We start from the raw sequence: 14,994 nt of genomic DNA, 5'->3' as shown, positions 1-14,994 counted from the left end.
AGTCGGGGCGGTCTGCCTCCCCCCACCGCAGGGAAAAGGGAAACACCACCTGGGTCTGGGTGCAGTTCCCCCCTCCAGGGGCGAGGGCACCTAGACCCGGTTTGTAGAGTACGCTTGGGGAGTGTGATCGTGTGTACAATGTCTCTTTATGTCTGTCTCCACGTTGGTTGAGTGTGGAGTAAGTGCATATGAGAGCATGAGGGTGGGAATGGATGTTTGTATCTGTGTGTGCCTGTATGTCTGTGTCTATGTCAGGTTGGGTGTCAGGCGCCACCTCTCTGGGGACATCTCAGGCCCTCCAAGGTTTGGAGGCCTATCTCCCCCTACCACCACTTCCCCTGCCAGTGGCGGACCCCCTCAGACATCGGTGCGTTGGTGGTTCTTTGTGTCCGGGGATGGACGTCCAGGTACACACCGGCTCACTCCTTGGCGGCCGCTTATCGGGGCCTGGAGCCTGGGGCTCGCTCGGGCCACTTCGGAGGTGGGGTGCCCCCGGCCTCTCGGCCTGGGGCTCGGTCACTCAGGCGCAGCTGGCTGCCGGCGGAGCTCACGGGCGCGTCACTGCAACTCCCGCTGGCTTCTGCTCCGCGGCTGCTGAGTGAGCCCTCATCTGGGACTCTCCTCAGCTCTTTCCGGGACAGTGGCGCAGCTGCCCCTCTGTTGGTCTTCCTTGGTCTCTTGTGTTCTGGGGGCCTCTGGATGTCTGGAGTTTTGATCTCCTCCACACCTGCTTCACGCCCTGGAGGACGGGGCTGTGGCCCCCCCACACCCTCTAGCAGATTATTACATGAAGGAACCTTTAAAAAAAACAAAAAACAAGCGCGTCCATGCTCACAGGTGTACACACGGGTGATCACACCCACAAACTACACCCTTTTTGGCTCCTACCTCAAAGCACACTGTGTTCTGTTGATCTTATGTGCTGCACAATAATGTTTAACATTTAGTATTTACTGTCATATTCCCATATATCATTGTGATGTTGTTTATTCTATTACTCTTGTTCTCTTCTGCTTGCTTTCTTTTTTCTTTCTCAGCAGGTGATCCAGGTGATTGATATATGCATTTTTTTTCTCTGCCCGTTCTGTTGGTTTTTGTCTTTTGCCCTTCTCCCCCGTCCCTCTTCTCAGCTGTTTCTCTTTCCCTCTTTCTTTCTCCCCTTCTTTCCCCCAGTCAAGTCTGTCCCGTATTAAGAGAAAAGAAAAAGAAGAAAAGAAAAAAAAAAAGGAATTCATTTCACGTTGAAATACCTGGAGAATTCAACTCTCCTGCGCTCTGTGAATGAAAGTCTCTGCAGTTTAACAAACCAGAGCTGACACTGCCATCCTGTCGTCTCATTAACTGACTCTGATAATGTAACCAGAAGGCCTCAACTTCCGTTCATCAGTGATAGCAGTGTTATTGATTATGTAATTATGTCATCCTCATTTCTCCCTTATGTGGTAGATTTTGAAGTTGATATTTTTGGATATATTGTCATCTTATAAGCATTGTCCTATCTGTGTTGAGCTTACAAATGAAGTGCCAGTAAGGAAAAAATAAATTTAAAGAATAATGAGGGCCAGACTAGACAAAAGATTTTCTTGATAGTCTACATCAGAGGTTAATTAGCAATGCATTCAATTAATTGGATGCAACTGAGGATATGATTGTTAACCAAGAAAAAATGGATTCAGTAGTAACAAAGCTTGAAGATGTATATAAAATTGCAGAGGTTTGATTTGGTATGTTGAAAGAAAAAAGAAAGAAAAAAAAAAAAAAAAAAAAACCCTCTTCCTCCCTGTCCTCATCGTCTGTTGTATTCATCTCCATTATCAGTCATCATAATTTTACCATCTGTGTAATTTTGCAAATTTCTTTATTAAATCATAAGATTCTTAAATTCATCAAGTCTCTCTGTGCCTGGGTCCTCGTCACAAAACATGACATCACTGTTTTGTACATTTTAACACAATTGAATCCCCACATTTGTGAAAGAAAAGCCTGTAACAAAACCATCAAATCTGATCAAGGTTATTTAAATGCTGCAAAAGAAGAATGGATTCGAATAAAAAAAAAAAAAAAAAAAAAAAATATATAATAATAATAATAATAATAATAATAATAATAATAATACATACCCTAACCTTAATTACTGCGGGAGAATAATGAATGATGCTCATAGTGAGTAAGAAGTAAACTGAGTGCATTTTTTGGACAGAGATTCACTTTTAATGTGTATGTATAATATAATACATATACATAAAAAAAACACTCCCGAAACAGAATAAATTGTTATAAATAAATTACATAATATTTAAAAAAAAACTAAAAATGGAGGCAACTTTGCCTGTGGTAGAATGTATACAATGTATGCAGATACTAATTTTACTAATTTAATAATACTAATTTTCTGTTGTAAGATTTACAAGTTTCATTCTTTCATAGTGGTACTTAGGAGAGCTTGACATTTTATCAGGTGGTACACACTGTAAAAAGTTTGAGAAACACTGATAAGTGTATGTGTGCTTTTGGAAAACATTTAAAGGTGCTGTACAGAATCTTTGAAACAAGCTTAAAACATTTTTAGAATATAAACAGAGCACTCTGCTTCTCTTTACAGCTCCTCCCGTACGTACTGCGGCAGTCATACAGACAACTGGACAGTCCAAAAGTTGGTCTACCTATTACTGGCTGAGGTTTTAGTAGAGTTGTGGCTGAACCACATAAAAATATATCATTAATTTTAATCTCCCCAATCAGTTATAATGTTATGTTGGAATGTTGTTAAAGAGGGTCAAAATGTTTCAACCCAGTTTGTTTTGCAGATTCTGTATAGCAGCTTTAATATAGGGAGAACACAACTTCCAGAAAATTAGTTTTTTTCCTCTTTGTCAGTTTAACAGTTTGTTGTGCCTGTCACTGTTCCCTGTCTGTTTTCTTGCCTGATTCTTCCTGACCTTGCCCTTTCTCCTCACGTTCCCTCTTTCGACTGACAATCATACACAAATAGATTAATTTTCATCTAATTGAATACAAATTAATATGAAAAAAATACTATTAAGATCACTAATAAAAAAAAAAGTCCTCTCAGTGTAGGCCTACTTTCAACCAAAAGGCAAATAACCAAACCACATGAACATCTAATAAAAGATAAACATTGAAACACTGATCCAACATTATTCTTGGTTAACGGATCATTTGATTTTACACTTTTACCTGAATGTGTCTTTTTGAAAAGAAGAAAAAAAAAAAAAAAAAAACTTCCTCATATCCATTATGAACCTGGCTGTCTCTCTGCACACACACACGCGCGCGCGCGCACACACACACACGCGCACACACACACACACACACACACGCGCACACACACACACACACGCGCACACACACACACACACACGCGCACACACACACACACACACCAGGAGTTATAAGGTTAATGGGCATCCAGTCAGTTAGCTAGTTAGTATCCATTTAAAACAGTACAATGGTAATAACTTTAGGCTACGGAAAATTTAAAGTTTTAGATTTTTAAATAGGCTGTATACATTTCAATGGGAGCAACAGGACGGTGAAATGTCGCTGAATTTACTACAGAGCAGGACGGATTGTAGGGTAGCAAACATTGTCGGAAAACACGCTTTCAACACTGCAGGTTACCTGGGTGTAATGTTTTTCAGCTAAAAAGAAACATGGTCTGACTCCTACCCAACTATATAAAGAGTAACTGAAGGTTAAATGCAGCTAATATGTCCTGTTTTAAGCCAGGCACTTACACCTCCGCTCCGCTGTGTCTCAGCCACCATGGCTCTGGCAGCAAGAGCGCTAGAGCCAGAGCAGGGGAGAGCTGGAACAAACCATTTTGGGAGGGGGGGGGGGGGTTCTATACTTTTGTTGTTCAAATGTTACGTCTCAAACAAGTACAGTACTGTATGCTTTTTTTTTTTTAATTAGTGTGTCACACAAACTGCAAATATTGTCAAAAAAAAGTAAGAAATCTTTTGGGGTGCTTTGATTCAAATTTCCATTCTATGTTCTAGTTTCCCTCAGCATGTATCACCTGGACAGTCACACCAGTGAAGCTTAAGACCCTTAATGAACCGAACATCAACTCAAAATAAGCACAGATATGCAATGTGTATAAAATACTTCTGACCGTACTTGTAATAAAAGTTAACATAATGGAAGGATCCTCAAATGGACATCTTCAATAAACAACTTTAATGCAATATCAATACTGTGAGAAATACTATTAAATGGAATAATGCTGTAAAGAATGTTATTAATGCAATTATAATGATGCAGGTTATATGGCAGCAATAAAAGAATTTCTGGATCTCCACAATGTCAACCAAAGCACCTGGAAAAGAATTGTGGAGCTCCATAAGTGTGGCTCAATTTTATATACAATTTGGTGCCATTTACAATTAAGAAATACAGATAGTTTCTCCCTTTAGTCTTAAAGTTAATGTTTTTATATTTATCAATCTAAAAAAAATAAACATTTAGTCTGATTTTATGTTACAATTAAAAAAGTGTTTTTATCTGAACAGTGTGTAAATATCTGGTTTCAACTGTATATTTGATGATTGTCCACACAGAGAGGGAGAGAGAGGAGAATGGGGACAGAACAGAGATGGAACATGAGCAGGTGAGACACATGTTAGTCAAATGGTTGTTTACCAAAAGTATCACTGTATAATAGGTACTCATGTATCTCGTACCTAGTGTTTCTTTTTAGGTTTGTTATTTTTCAAATTCTACATTTATTAAGTTATGCAGGCTTGTTTGCACAACAAGGCTAAATAATTATATAAACTTTTCTGAATCTAAATAGTGTACTTTGGTAGTGTAAGGCAGTGACTGGAATAAGTCACAAGGTGTCGCTGTTGTGCTGCATATATGTTGTAAATTTTAGCAATTTTGACCATTTGTTCTCTGCAGGACACCGTAGTTCAGATTTCTCGTTCGTGCGGGCGCCATCTTGGTTCAGTGTTTACTGTGATTTGCAAAGGTAAGCACTGTCAGTGGCGAACTGCATTGGTTTTGTTTAAAAATAAGTGTTCCACTGTGTAAAATAGCGGTTTGTCATTTAAGCCGAGCATATATTTTGTTTATTGAGGAGGTTCATATATTGTCTGATGAGAGTATGAGCAGTTTGTGTGCATGTTTCATTTGGTAATATATGCCGCAATTTCGGGCTTACCGCTAGTTAGTAGAGCACCCATTCGGGCAAAGTAATGCAAGATGAAGCATTAGCTTTTCAGCTGCAGTTTGCTGGTAATCCTGCTATGTTTTGTGTCATACTCATTCCTGAGACCGTGGAATTTTGTAAAAACATGATTATTTTTGCTTAATGTGTTTTTTTTATACATATATTGTTGGCTTTTACTATGTTGATAATCACGCAGTGTTTACTGTGATTTGCAAAGGGCCAGCAGCAGAGTTGGAGTGGTGTTTGCCCCAACATCTGAATAAACGGCACGGTCCGAGCCACAAATTGAACGCCTGTGTCCGACTGGTCTCTCTACTGTGCACCCCAATCCAACACAAACTTACACAACGCAGAGTCTGGGGTGTAGGGAGGCCCCTGCACTGGTTGGGTTACAGTAGAATTAAAAAATAAATGTAGTGCAGGTCTATGATGATTTTTAGTGCTACTATCATCTAGTTCTGATTCTGGTTCTGTCTTGGTTAAGTCCTCAGTAGTCCTGATTTTGAACTGTTGTAGTCCTGTTTTAATTCCAGATCAGTTCTTGGTCTGGTTGAGTTGGGGTTTAGTCCCCGTGTCTTGATACAGCCCTGACCTTGTTCTGCCTTGCTGCTTAATTAAAAAACTAGCTTAAGGTGTCCTGCATATGTGATATATTGTTTTTCCTATATGAAGTCATTCTTTTTTGAACAAAACTCAAAACAGAGCCTATTAATCTTTCAGTCATTTCTAAACCCCCCCCCCCAAAAAAAAAAAAAAAAAAAAAAAATCCCACATGCACACTATCCTTTAGGGCTAAGCCCCAGGTGTTTCAAATGTCTGGCACCGCCTCTGGATAAAACCCCCAAAAAAGCAAGAGATGTGTGCAAATTAAATAAACAACGATGTGGGAAAGCTATTCGTCAAACTCAAAAGCAGCATGTAAAAGCTAAAGAAAAATCTTCATCTGAAGAAGTGGCAAAGATGATAAACAAGAAAAGGAACGATATACCTGCTGTCATGAATTTCAAATGAAAAAAAATTAGACTGTGAAAACTCAATATGCTGAAAACTATCACCATAAACAAAAACTGTTATCAGCCAAAAATTATTATGCAAATTGTCATATTCAAGAGAAGATAAATGCCCACAATGTGAAGAGATACCAAAATTACCCTCATTTTCAACAACAACAACAAAAAAAAAAAAAAAAAAAAAAGGGAGACTACATTATCAGAAGATATACCACAGATCCTGACTTTCAAAGCAGACAGAAAAAATACATGGGCCAGAAATACAGAGAGGATGGTGTCAGAGAAAGGAAGAGAGCATACATAAGTATGCATCTGATCCGAACTTCAGAAACAAACAAAAACAATTTATGCCAGGTATCACAATGACCCACGATTCAGACTACACCATATACAGCGCTGTGCCCAGTACCAGAGACACAAAATGGCCACCACTGCATCTTTCGCCATTCAAAAAGAGCTGCATTGTGCACAGAGAATAAAGAAATACAGACAGCTCATAACACAATTCCAGCAAGGTCCACAGTCTGAAGCACAGCCCCAGCTTCTAGTGAACAGTGTGATGCAAGCAGCCACATTAGCTTTCTGTGAAAGAATTCAATTAGGACCCACCCATGTCTGTACAGTGTGCTACAGAACTCCGTTTCCTAATCAAGTTAAACACTGCAAAAGATCAAAATATGTTAAAAATAGTCACATTGTTGACACTTGCTTGACAGGAAAATTTGTCCATGTTTGTGATAGTGAATGTTCAGCAAATTGTACCTTTCCAAAACAAAGAATGAAAGAGTGGATTTGCTACAACTGACCTACAACAAGGAAAAATGTCGTCCATCGCAGTGGCAAACAATTTAGCACCCGTTCCAATTAAACTGAGTCAATTAAATGTACTAGAACGACAACTGATTGCTAAAATTCTCCCATTTGCCAAAATCATTGCATTACCAAAACACTTCTACACTGTGAACATGAAGAACGTGTTAGCAGGATTATCAAAGCTAAAAGAGATTCATTCAGAATACAAAGATGTTTCTATTGATGATGAAGCTACTTTTGCTGATCCCACAAATAATCAGATAATCGAGACGGAACATGACACTGCTGATTCAGATATTCAAGATGCACTGCCCAGAAACTTCGACCAGCAAAATGTACCAGAAAGAAGAACCACTGAGGATACAACAGCTGGACTGCTGTCATTATGTAAACCAACTAATGAAGCCTGAACAGTCAAATGGAGAGCCCTTACAAGATATGGAGAAAGAAAAGGATGAACTTCAACCTGGTCTTGTTCTAGACACCTGTATGCAACCACCGGTAAGGCAATCACCAAGGATGGACGTAAAATTTGTAACAGAATGCTTCAAAATAAAGACGAAGTGGAGAGACTGATAAATAACAAAGATGCAACTAGGGCTGCACGATTAATCGTTAGAAAATTGCTATCTCGATTCATACTTATGTGCGATTTCCAAATGACAACGATTAAAAAAAAAAATTAAAAAAAAGACGACGACTGTACCACATTTTGATCCGGGACGTACTCTGCATGAAAACAAGCGCTCACTCTTCCTGCTCAACAAATGACAAGGGCGGAGCCTTATACCACGTGATACAGAAGCTGTGCCGTGTGATGCTAAAATTAGCAGGGAAAAAACAACTGAGAGCACGTCAGGGATGACGAGAAAGTGACAGGAGAAAATCTGTTCCGGTCAACCACCCAAACACCAATAGCCGGAACCTTATACAGCGCTTCCCTATACACGTCGAACTCAAAGAAATTACGGAGGCTATCACTTATCACCTGACCAAAGATATGGCTCCCATCAACACTGTGCAAAACGAGGGATTTAGGAAAATGATCAACACCCTAGACAAACGCTACACAGTGCCGTCCCGCAACTATTTTTCTATTGTTGCACTACCTGCTCTATACATGCAGTGTCAAGCAACGGTGGAGACGGAATTTCAAGCAGTACAACATTTTGCGGCAACAAAACGTGAGACATTTGTTGTTTTAATGTTTATTTATTGTTTTTATGTTCAGTCTCAACTGTTACGAAGTTGATGTGCAGTTAATAAGTGCAATAAATATTTATACTGGAAAAGAAAATCGTGAGAGAATCGTGATCTCAATTCTAAGCCAAAAAAAAAAAAATTGTGCAGCCCTAGATGCAACACGCTTCATGAAACCTCTGAAAGTTACTCCAGCCTATTGGGAGAAGGCACTGAAAGATCTCCATGCTATGGTCAGACAGTTAGGAAAGCCAACTTTTTTCCTGACATTTTCAGCTGCTGAAATGAGATGGCCTGAGGTTGTTGAGGTCATAAAAACTCAACAAGGTGGATTTTTCACAACTTCACATAAGATTTTTCACGACTGGAACACAAAGTGTGAAATTCTCCGAAGCAACCCTGTGACTGATGCAATTGTTTGAAGAGAGGGGGGAAAAAAAAAAAAAAAAAAAAAAAAAAAAAAAAGGTCGATGCACTAATGACAACACTGAGCCTGTCCCCGGCACAGCCCATCAGTGAAGTAGAAGATTACTTTTATCGAGTGGAGTTTCAGGCCAGAGGTAGCCCTCATATCCATTTACTGGTTTGGGTCAAAGATGCACCTAAATTTGGAAGAACCTTGAAGACCTCGTGTACAAATTTATTGACAAGTACATAACATGTAAGATGCCTGACCAAAATGCCGATCCTGAACTTCACAAAATTGTGTTCAAGTCCACAGCAGAAATCACTCCAGATCCTGTAAAACAGGTAATGTGTCATGTAGGTTTGGGTTCCCCAAACTACCCATAGACCAGACAATGATCGCTTTCCCAAGCCCAGATGATGACGATGACCACAATGATAAGCAGCATAGCACAAGTAAGAAGAAAGGCACAAACGAAAAACAAAAAATAAACAAAAATAGACAAATGGCTCTTGCCCAAAAAAAACCAGAAAGAGGCCAAAGAAAAACTCCAGCCATTGAGAGATTTGCTCTGTGACCCAAATTCCTCATTTGAAGACTTGTCTGAGCCGCCTCACAAATGCAAATTAACTTATGAGCAATACTTGAATTGTGTCTTCAATTTAAGCAATGGCCATGTCATCCTGTTAAAGCGTGACCCTAATGACTGCTGGGTGAATGCGTACAATGCAGATCTGCTGAGGGCCTGGAATGAGAACATGAACATCCAATATGTCATTGATGACTACAGCTGCCGTAAGTACATGATGTCTTGTGTCTCTAAACCCGAATTTGAGATGACACAATTTCTTAATGGAGTCATCCAGGAGGTAAAAAAAGTCCAGTGTCAATGAAAGCGATGAAATGAAACAGATAATGCAGGCATATGCTAAACACAGATAAGTCAGTGCCCAAGAATCAGTGGCAAGGACATGTAGCCTGTCACTAAAAAAAAAAAAAAAGTGTTCACGCAGTGTGGTTTTCATACAGACTGATTATGATGATGCCCTGAAAATGAGTCTCCCGATGAGCAGGTTGCAGAGTATGTCACCAGATGCTGAAAATGTGTGGATGTCCGGCTTGCCAGAAAAATATGCAAACAGACCCAGAACACTGGAGTTTGAAAGAATGTGTTTGGCTGAATTTGCTTCAGAGTACAGGATTCTCTACAGCTGTCAAACAGAGTCCAAAAATGCCATCCCTCTTGAATAACATGGGTTATATTTAAAAAAAAAAAAAAAAAAAAAAAAAAAAAAAAAAAGAATGGGGAAAACTGCAATAGTCAGATATCCTCGGTTCTCAGAAAAGAAACCAGAAAAGTTTTATAGCAGACTACTAGAACTTTATTTTCCACATCAATCAAATGATGACCTTAAAAAACACAAAATACCCCACATCCGAGCAGTTCTACAAAAGTGGACGAAAACATGGTTTTGCAGTACGGCCAATTGTTACCTTTAACAAAAAGCGTTATGAAAGCCATGGCAAAACAATGGAAAGGGCACTGGAACAGATTGAACAACAAGGCCCACTTATCAATGCTTGGAACACCTTTGCACCTGAGGTTGAAGTAGATAGTTTAGAGTGTGTTGCCCAACGACAATGCACAGATGACACTGATGAAAATGAACTGGACATTGTTCCTGACTACCAAGTCAGTGGTGGCAGCAGTGGAACCATGCCAGCAATCATAGCACCAAAGCTGAGCTCAGACTTTGTCAGAAAGATGTATCAAAGTCTGAATGAAACCCAAGCCTCTATATTCTACACAGTGCGTGAGTGATGTTTCAAACTTGTGTGGGGTCACTGTCCTGAGCAGTTCTTTTATTTTGTCTCTGGAGGAGCTGGCTGTGGAAAATCACATGTTATTAAGTGCATATATGAGGAGGCAACGAAGATTTTGCACCAACTCCCCAGATTCCGTGACCAAGCAGACATATCCTACCCTGCAGTACTGCTGACTGCATTTACTGGCACTGCAGCCTTTAACATATCTGGGAAAACACTGCACTCTCTGCTAAAGCTGCCAGAATCTTTAAAACCGCCTTATCAGGGACTGGGGGATGCACTGGATGAAGTGAGAGCTTCACTTTCAAATGCAGAGATTCTGATCATTGATGAGATATCTATGGTTTCTAAAGAGCTTTTTGCCTACATCCACTGGAGACTTCAGCAAATCAAAGGAAACAAGAAACCTTTTGGTGGGATGTCTATCCTTGCAGTAGGAGACTTTTACCAGCTGCCACCCCTTGAAAAAGCCAAACCACTCTGTGTGTACGAGGACAATGTCCTTGATCTCTGGAAATACTATTTCCACATGGTCAACCTGACAGAAATCATGCGACAGAAAGATGATCATTCTTTTGCTGAAGTTCTGAACAGGATAAGAGTGAAGCAAAAAACAGATCCTCTTGACGCCGATGACAAAGCCTTGCTCACACAGGCTATCCATGACATAAAAGACTGTCCATCAAATGTATTACACATTTATGCTACAAACAAAGAGGTTGACAAACACAATTCGGCAACTGTAACTGCTCTTCATTCTGATATCATAAGTATTCAGGCAGAAGACTACAGAAAAGACCCACGAACAGGTGAGATGGTCCTCCTGGCAGAAATGATGAAAGGCAACAAAAGAGATTTACCTGATAACATACAAGCTGCACCTGGAGTGCGTGTTATGATTATTAGAAATTTGGATGTTGAAGATGGGCTTGTTAATGGGACATTTGGAACAATCACGAACATTGTGACAGCCACACAGGATGGACCAAAAACTGAAACTTACGCTGGACAATCAAAATTCTGGACAAAAATTTCACCAAAAAAAATACAAGGATCCTCAGACAACCTGGTATATATTGAGAAATGTGAAGAATGCACAAGTAAAAAAGGAGCTGTTGGCAGGCAATTTCCAATGAAGTTGGCCTTTGCATGTACAGCTCACAAAGTACAAAGCATGACAATGGAGTCAGCAGTAGTATGCTTGAAGCGTGTTTTTGAACCTGGAATGGCCTATGTTGCACTCAGCCGCACAACCTCACTTAAAGGACTGTACATCACAGACTTTGATGAAAAGAAAATCTATGCTGATCCTGCCATCACAGATGCACTCAAAAATATGAGACATGCATCATTTGAGAATGTAAGACCACTGTTGCAATTCTTAAAAGCAGTATTTCCCACAGTCCCCACGTTGACAATTATCCACCACAATGCACAAGGTCTCCCAACTCACATGGAGGACATGAGATGCCACCATGATCTCAGCCTTGCTGATGTTTTATGTATAACAGAAACACTTGTCTGGATCATCGGTTTCTCCCCACTTCCAGGTGGAACAATACAACATGGCCACACGCAACAGACACGTCTCTTAAACAAACCATACAGACATGGCAAAGGTAAATGGCTCTGGAGTTGCAATGTACTACAAGATCATTCTTACAGCAGAGTCTCGAAAATACCTGCAAAATGTGACTGACCTTGAATTTGTTGTTGTAAAGGTTGAATCGCCAGTCACAGCTTTGATTGCAACTGTATACAACTGTATACAGGGAGAATTTTGAGTTGATATTCGTCAATCGGGTGGGTTTTCCAGCTTTGTGTTCTGGCCGTTTGCTTTTGTTTTGTGCATGTTTATTATATCTGAAAACCGGAAAAAGGTAAAATCTGCTTCCATAATATAAATATCATTAAATAACTTTAGAAAAACTTCCACTTGACTCTTTACATGTAATGTTGTAAAAATATATATTTTATTGTTTAATTAATCTGAAAATGTTAGTCTGCCAAATGTGCAGCAATTGAATTTTTTTTATTCTCTTTATCTGATAGTTTGTGGGGCCCAGGTAGAATGTATAACTGCATCTCTACCAGTTTCTCTGCACTCCAGCCTCTTCTGTGCCATGTGAAGGGATTTTCCTTAATGCAAGAGAAATTATCTCCACAAAAAGGAACAGGTTCGGCCATCGCACACTAGAATAAATTCTCTTCTTAAATAAAAATGAAAAAGGGCTACTTTAAATGCATAATGTTTTTAATTTGCAAGTTCATAAGCATTTTCCCTTTCCATTTCACAATCAATTCTACCCCCAGGTCAAAAATATGTCTGGGAAAATTTCCCTAATATAATATTATTTATAAATATACCCATCTAGCGGTTAATTGCATAAGTGCATGGAGACAGGATCTCAGAGCAGAAGAATACTCCATAATGTGTTGTACATTATCAAATGTATGTTATATGTAATGTGGCATTTTTCAATTATTGTATTTACCAACATCAAGAAGTCACAAGCAAAGAAAGACCACACAATGGTGCATGTTTAAACAAGGAAAGTTTACTGGTCAAAATTATTTATTAAACAAATAAACCACATTTTTTTTAACCACCAAAGAATACACGTTCAACGCAACACAACACAACGGTGGCCCAATATCAGACAGAATTCCACTCAGTAGAGTGGGCAATCATAATGAAGCAGTTGGTTTTATTTTATGGATTCAAGCTGCTCTTCATATTTTTGGCCACCAGAGAGAACTGTTTTGAAAAGCTTCGAGTAATGAACAGTTTTTCAATAAAAGCTTCAGTAAGCTTCATTTGGCCATCACTAGTTAAGGCTCTCGGAGTACAAAAGAACACCTTTGCCCTGAAAGAAAAACCTTCATGTTCAGCGCACCTGCAGCAATGAAAGACATGCTGTTAGGTTAGCAGCCATTTTATAGGCATTAGCCACGCCCACTCCAGGTGAAACCAACCAACTCAGATGAATCTTCAACCTCAGGCAGTGACTAAGAATGCACATGTGTAATCTGTGTGGAAACATTTTCAGCTGTTGCAGTAGATATGCCTTCTACAAGTTCCATCCCTGCTATTGAAGTGGACCTTTTCGCTCTAAAGCTGTAAAGATTATCATTCAGGAGATTATATTTAATTTTTCTAACATTTCTGAGAACTGTGGGAGCAGTGATGTTGGTCTATAATTGGTAAACTGGCATCTCTCTCTCTTCTTTTATGGATGGGAATAACGTTTGCCATTTTCCTTTTGGAAGGAAACACACGAGTTCGCAAGAACAGATTACAAATGTATGTGAAAGATTTGACTATATATTCTATAATATTTTAACTAATATCATGTCAATGCTAGAACAACCAGTGAACTTTTTATTTTGAAGTGTTTTCACAATGTCAAGTATTTCTCTATGACTCACAGCACCAATAAACATGGAGGACACATTCTGAGTAATAAGTGTTTTTATCTCATTATTATTTCTTGGATCTGGAATTTCTTTTACTAAAATAAGCCAACATGCACAAAGAAATCATTCAATTCATTTGGTGTCTCTTCAGTTTTATCAAGCACAACATCTTTATCTTTTTTAAAACATGGGGGTTCAGCTTACACTGAGGTTCAACTTAAACTGGAGGTATGAATAAACATGTGACGTGACACACAACACACGGCTCAGTCTAAAAGAACTTCATCTGCATCCGGCAACAATATCAATATAACTCATTGGAATTCTATTTATGATAATCTGGAACTGAGAACATTTCGATACACAGACCATAATGTTCTAGACTCAGAAAAGGACATAAACCCGGAAAATAATTTCTTCTACAACATCAGCAATAACTGCTGCTACTTCACTGATGAACAGTTTAAACACACCATCAACACGGAAAACAAATTATCAATAATCCATTTTAATAGCAGAAGTCTGTATGCCAACTTCAACAATATAAAAGGAATATCTAAATGAGTTGACAAATCCATTTGGAATTATTGCCTTTTTTTTTTTTTGGACTGGAGGGATATGATGTGAATTTTGTAAATAGAAGGAACAAAAGTGGAGGGGCAGTAGCTGTGTATGTGGATGAAAACCTAAATTACAAGGTGGTGGAAAGTATGACAACTGCAATTGGTAATTTATTAGAATGTATAACAATTGAAATTTATAAGGAAAAAGAGAAAAATGTAATAATTAGCTGTATATATAGATCACCTGGCTCTAGTATTCAAGTATTTAATGACTTCATAGAAGAAATATTCTCTAAAACAAATAAAAAAGTTACGTTTATCTGTGGTGATTTTAATATTGACCTGTTGAATTCGAAAAAGCATAAAATGACCGACGAATTTCTAAACACTATGTGCAGCTTGAGTTTACATCCTAAAATAACCAGGCCTAGCAAAATTACACCACATTGTGCCACCTTACTCGACAATATTTTCACTAACAATATCGAAAACAATATTGTGAGGGGATTATTAATTAATGACATCAGTGATCACCTACCAGTTTTTGCAGTTTATGACACT

The sequence above is a fragment of the Aulonocara sp. 'chitande type north' Nkhata Bay genome, linkage group LG20 (assembly GCF_057382095.1).
Source record: "Aulonocara sp. 'chitande type north' Nkhata Bay isolate Kocher_YH1m ecotype deep benthic linkage group LG20, A_spYH_male_GT1.1, whole genome shotgun sequence".
In the NCBI taxonomy this organism is placed as follows: domain Eukaryota; kingdom Metazoa; phylum Chordata; class Actinopteri; order Cichliformes; family Cichlidae; genus Aulonocara; species Aulonocara sp. 'chitande type north' Nkhata Bay.
The sequence above is the reverse complement of the archived record's forward strand: the minus strand, read 5'-3'. Positions refer to the sequence as shown.